This window comes from Zymoseptoria tritici, chromosome 6, assembly GCF_000219625.1.
Source record: "Zymoseptoria tritici IPO323 chromosome 6, whole genome shotgun sequence".
Classification (NCBI taxonomy): Eukaryota; Fungi; Ascomycota; class Dothideomycetes; order Mycosphaerellales; family Mycosphaerellaceae; genus Zymoseptoria; species Zymoseptoria tritici.
The window spans coordinates 1,718,561-1,724,560 of NC_018213.1; positions in this window are offsets into that span (position 1 = coordinate 1,718,561).

Here is a 6,000-nt window from a genome sequence, read left to right on the forward strand (position 1 = left end):
GACTATGCATTAATTTATTAGAGGAGAGATAAATAGACACTACAATAGAGTAAATGTTAGGGCTTGGGGTCCCTTCTCCTTTATAGCTTGCTTTAATAACTTTATAGCTAAGCTTAATAAGGATCTCCTTACTACAGACCTTATTAACATAGTAATAGAGGAGCTGTACAACCTAAGGGAGTAGGCCTTCCTAGTAGAAAACTACCCTAGTCTAATAACTCCTAATCCTTAGGGATTTGTGTTGTGCTATAACTAGACTCTTCTTAGCTAAATGTTAAGCTCTAACAAGGCAGAGATAAAGTAGTAGTTGGTAGCATAGCATCCTATATATGTTCTCCTTAAAATCCCTTCTTCCCTAATAGAAACTAATATTCTCCTAGGCTTTAAGTTAAGATTCTAGGGGAATTAGCTTAGTCTTTTAGTAGTAGTTTTAGGGGGGCAGGCTATAGGTTCTAGGACATACTCTAATGCTTTTAGGTTTTTATAGAAAAGTTTTCCTTTAGCTAGGTGTTTTTCTTATAGTTTCTTAGATGCTTTTGTAAAGGTGTGTAATTGCCTCCTTTCCTTTATACAGATGAGAATAAAATAAGTGTTCTAAGTATTATACTTCTTAGTTTTGTAACAAATAAAATAGTATAATTCTAGGGAGGGAATCCTTCTTAGGTAGGAATGTAGGTATTAAGGCATAAATTTAAGAGCAATTTCCCTCTTCTTATTAAGGGCTAGTTAGTCTAGTAGTATAATTTCTAACTACAAATTAGAAGGTCATAGGTTCAATTCCTATATTAGCCTCTCTTATGTGTCTATATTAGCTGCCTAACATAGACACATAAGCATCTTTTTGCTGGATTTATAGATCTATATATTAGAGGATAGTGTTTAGGGATTTTGGTTTTATTAGACAGTCTGCAAGCTACATGTCTGTCCTTACAAACTCTACCTTAATGCTCCCCTTGTTATGTTACTCTCTGCAGTAATAGTTCCTAAGAGAGACATGTCTTAATCTTTTGGAGTTAGCATAGTTTTCCACAAGGCTAATAGCTAATTAATTGTCCACTTTAATAAGGATAGTAGAAATGCTTTTGGCCTAGGTGAAGGGCTAGAGCTTATTAATAAGATTCCTTACCTAATTTACTTCTCTTGTTACCTTAGTAAGAGAGAGGTACTCTGCCTTAGTGCTAGACAGCACTACTTCTTTCTATAGTTAAGATCTCTAGACAACTAGGCCTCCTACAATTTTAAAGAGCATTCCTAAGGTAGACCTAGATATGCTAGGATTACTAGCAAAGTTAGAGTCTAAGAATGCTTTAATCTAAATTTGCTCCTTAGTTTTCCTGTATATAAGGCACTTGTTAATTGTGCCTGCAACATATCTCTAGATGTGTTTAGCTGCTTAAATATGCAAAGGTCCTAGGTTCTAAAGGAACCTTGCATAGTAGTTAATAGCAAAACTAATATCTAGTCTAGTATGGTTTAATAGATGTTGCAGTTCCCTAATAATCTTGTTAAAGAGATTATAGTCCTCCTTTGTTCCCTTATCCTGGAGGGGTTTAAGGAGGGTGTTAAGGGGGTACTTAACACTCTTTGTATTGCTAAGACTATGTCCTTAGAGTTTGTCTCTAGAATAGTATTCCTAAGAGACAGACATAGAGCTATCTTTCCCTTCCTTTAGGTAAAGTCTAAGAAAGACATTAGTATTAACAACCTTAATTATGTACTTCTGCTCTAATCCCTTAATTAGCTTGTTAATCTTATGGTCTAACTGTCTAAAGATCTGGAAGTTATCTATATAAAGGAGAACAAGGATGCCTTTCCCTTAAAAGAGGCAAGCATCGCTAACAGTTCTTATTAGACCAAGCTTTTAGAGAGTGTCTACAGCATCGTAGTACTAGAGAGCAGCTGCCTGCTTAAGCCTATATAGTCCTTTCTTAATATGTATAATGTACTTGTAGGCATCTTTCTTAAAGAGATAAGCTCCCTCTAGTAGCTTAATAAAGATCTGCTTATCTAGGTTTGGATTTAGGAATGTAGTCTTAACATTAACTTGTCTCCTCTTCTAGCTAAAGTTAACTAAGAGGGATAGAAGTATTCTCCCTATTACAGCTCTTAGGGTAGGAGCAAAGGTATTAACATAGTTAAGTCCCTTCCTTTGTGTAAATCTCCTAGCTATCTATCTAGCCTTGTACTTCTCTATAGTTCTATCTAGGAGCACCTTAATCTTAAAGACCTATTTCCCTGTAAGAGGGACTCTCCCCTTAGGGAGGGTGCTAATAAGTTTCTATTTAAGGCATCCTGTGGACTTAAGTAACTTAGCTTCCTTAATAATAGCTTTCTCCTATTCCTTATAGTTAGATCTAGAGAGAGCTTCCTTAACTGTCTTAGGATTAGACAGATTAGGATTTGTTGCTTTAAGTCCTATCTTCTAGATCTTGCTATAGTCTTTTCTTACAACTGATCTTCTACTTCTTAAGAGTCTAAATGTGCCTAAGCTTTTAGGACTTGCTTTATTACCTAATTTCTTAGGTCTCTTAGGGCTTCTCCCTACTTTCCTCTTTCCTGTAACATAAATATCTAGGAAGGGAGTTATAGCATAATCTTAGAGGTCTTCCCTTTTAGGGCAATCCTCTGCTAATGCTTAATATTGTAGCTGTGTTAATAAGGCATTAGCCTACTCCTAGAATCCCTTAGGACTTCCTTAGAATCCCTTAGGACTTCCTGTTTCCTTAGAAACATGCTCCCCCTAAGCTAGCTAGGAGGCTTCTTTATGCTTAGTAGCCTCTGGCTAATTAGGCTTAGACTACTTGTGTTAGTTATCCTAGGACTGTATGTCCTAACCTAATGTTTGCTCCCCCTAAGATGTTAAAAGGGAGGCTTGGTTTCTCTCTCTCTACATAGTATTAAACATGTTCTCTACTTCTTAAAGATAAGAAGTAGTAAGAGGTTAGGCATCTTGCCCTTAGGCATCCTGGCCCTAATCTTAATCCTTAGTGTAGATAGTATAGACTTCCTGTTCTGTAGTAATAGGTTGCATTAGTTGTAGGAAACTCTCCCCCTAGAAGTCTAGGGCAGCAGGTATTATGCTATATACCTTATCCTTATTATGTGTTATATAAGGAGAGGTTACAATCTTGTGCTGAAACCTAGCAAGGGTAGATAGTTTAAACTTCTAAACTATATAGTTAGTTAAAGTGTTCTCCTAGAATCCTAGATTCTAGTATTTCTCTGCTCTAGGATAGAACTTCTATAAATTAGGTCTCCCCTAATTATGCAGATATGCTCTGTATCTAAATCTCCTAACCTTTGTTAGATTAATATATAGAGTTCTAGTATTAAGATCTTAATCAAATTCCTAAAGAGGAATCTTGTTAGTTAACAGGCATACTAGCCTATTAGTAAGGAAGATTGCATGTGCAACTGCAAAACTCTAGAGAGGGAGAGGTAGGCTAGAGTTAATTATTATTGCTCTTACCTTGTTAAGGATAACCTTGTTAGATGATTCTGCAATTCTATTCTGCTTAGGAGTATAGGGAGCTAAGAAATCCTATCTTAGTCCCTTATTCTCTACAAATGTAATTAGATTATTGTTATTAAACTCTCCTCCTCTATCTAAGAACTAGATCTTAATTATCTTTTTGTACTAGTTAAATATCTTAGTAGTCTATTTCTTAATAATTTATACAGCTTGTAATTTAAGCTTGTAGAAAATAGCCTATCTCCTTCTTAACTTTGCATTAGTAATTATAAGGATATACTTGCATCCAAAGATGTCTAGTAGAAAGATTAGTCCTATAATGTTAATATAGACCTTATCTAATAAGGATTAAGGTGTTAGTCTTAGAGTTCTTAACACTACTCTCTATAACCTTGCAAGCTTGTATAGCTTATAGTACTTAAGTGTAGATGTGTTAATCTGCTTAAGTCCTTAGACTTAAGCCTTTGTTGCACTAAGAATCTTGTTCCCTACATAGCCTAGTCTCTAGTGCTATCTTGTTATATTAGCCTTAGGCATAGCAAAGGCTAGATAGGACATGTTCCTGTTAGTTGTAGAAGCAACTTTAGTACTCCCCTTAGGGAGAGAGACAGTTGCATTCTAGAGGATTAGAACATTATAAGTAGACTAAACCTTGCCTATCTTCTTATTATTCCTTAGAATGCATAAAGATAGCCTGTCTAGGTAGACCTTGTACTTTAGCTAGAGAGTCTCTACTAAGATAAGGTTGTAATTAGAGTTAGGAGAGTACAACACATCTTGTAAAGTAATATTTAACTTATTCCCCTTGTACTTTATCATAATCCTTACACTTCCTAAGTGTGTAACTATACTTTGTCTAATAGCTTAAGAGAACCTAATTAGGGTTTCTAGGGGTTTAAGGTCTAAGAACTAGGACTTGTTGTTAAAGAAGTAGTATAATATACTAGAATCCTAGATAATAGTGTTACTCCTTTGTATTCTAGCGGTAGCAATTGCTGCTCCTACAAATAAGCTATCTAAATTAGAGCCTAAGCCTGCATTAGAAGAGGAGATAGGCTTAATTACTGCAGCATCCTTTCCTCCCTTCTTGTTATATCTCTTGCTCTTGTCTTAGGACTTCTTCTTGTCCTTATTAGATCCTCCTTTTCCTCTGTGTACCTAGGACTTTAGGGCCTTATTAGGGTACTTCTTAAAGCAATCTGCATTTGTGTAGATATAATAGGTACACTTAGTACACTAATTATTATCTACTGCAGCACCCCTAAATCCTCCTACTGTCCTCTATGTCTGTAGAGGAGGTTCCTTAATTAGTAAGGTAATTAGCTCTTTAAGAGTTGTGTTCTTAATGTAATAGGATTATCTCTAGCTTCTTAGGTATTCTAGATAGTAGAGGCCCTAGATAAAAAACAGCCTAATCTGCTTATTACTAAAGGTAAGCTTTAAGACTAGAATGCTCTTAGACCTAGAGTATTATTCTGTTGCAGAGATATACTTATAATACCACTTCTAGAAGTCCTTATAGTACTTCTAAGTGTTTGTTCCTTAGATCTTAATATTGCTAATTCTAAGAATCCTTAGGCTATTATAAATGTTTATAGTTACAACAGGCCTATAGGTAGCTGCAATAGTATTATATAGTTCCTTAGCTATCTTCTCTATATCCCTAAAGTTAGGCCTTAGAGATTAGTTAATCCTTTTGCTAACAATCCCGTATGCAATTAGGTTATGCTTATGCTAGACTTAGAGAGGAGTTAGTCTTAGTCTACTAGTTAGAATAGGTTCTGTTACTAGAGTGTCCCCTCCTTCTTTTTAGGAAGGAGTTAGAGCCTAGGAGGATAAAGTAGTACTCTCCTTAGTTAGTAGAGAGGGATACCTAACTTTAATTCCTAGCTTTAGTTAGGTAGGGCACTAGGGAATGTTATAAAAGACATAGCCTAACACCTCCTTGTCTATAAGGGCTGCTTTAAGCATCCTTAACTAGTCTAAGAAGTTGCTTCCCTTTCTTAGGACTTTATTCTCCTTCGCAGTCTTAAACTTATTAGCCTATATTGCGGCTGTTGTTGTAACTAGCTCTTTCTCGGCTCGCTAGTTAACTGTCTAAATAGTGTATAGTAAGGTTCTAGTAGCTGCGCTTAGAACAGACAATTCTTCCTTAAGTGTGTAGTAGTTACGCCGGGCTTATAACCTGTTATAATTGGACTTAAGCTAAGTAGAAGAAGACCTCTAATTAGCAGGTATATATTGTTATGCAGAGAGAATCTTAAGTGTGAGATTCTCACTTTAGCTATCTGTGTGTGTAAGTGCCTTGGCACTAGTCACGTGCACTTCACTAATAGTCAGTCTGATGATCCACAACAAAGTCCAGGTCTGAAATCGGGCTGCTTCAGGATACGTCTTGGTCAGGATGGTGCAGGGTGATGATTGGTGACGGCGCGACCCGTCGACTTGGTGTCGTCGTTTCACTTGTTAGGCGCTCAGGTCAGTCGTTCGGTTGGTCGACATTGTTCGAGACGGCGACAATTGGGACA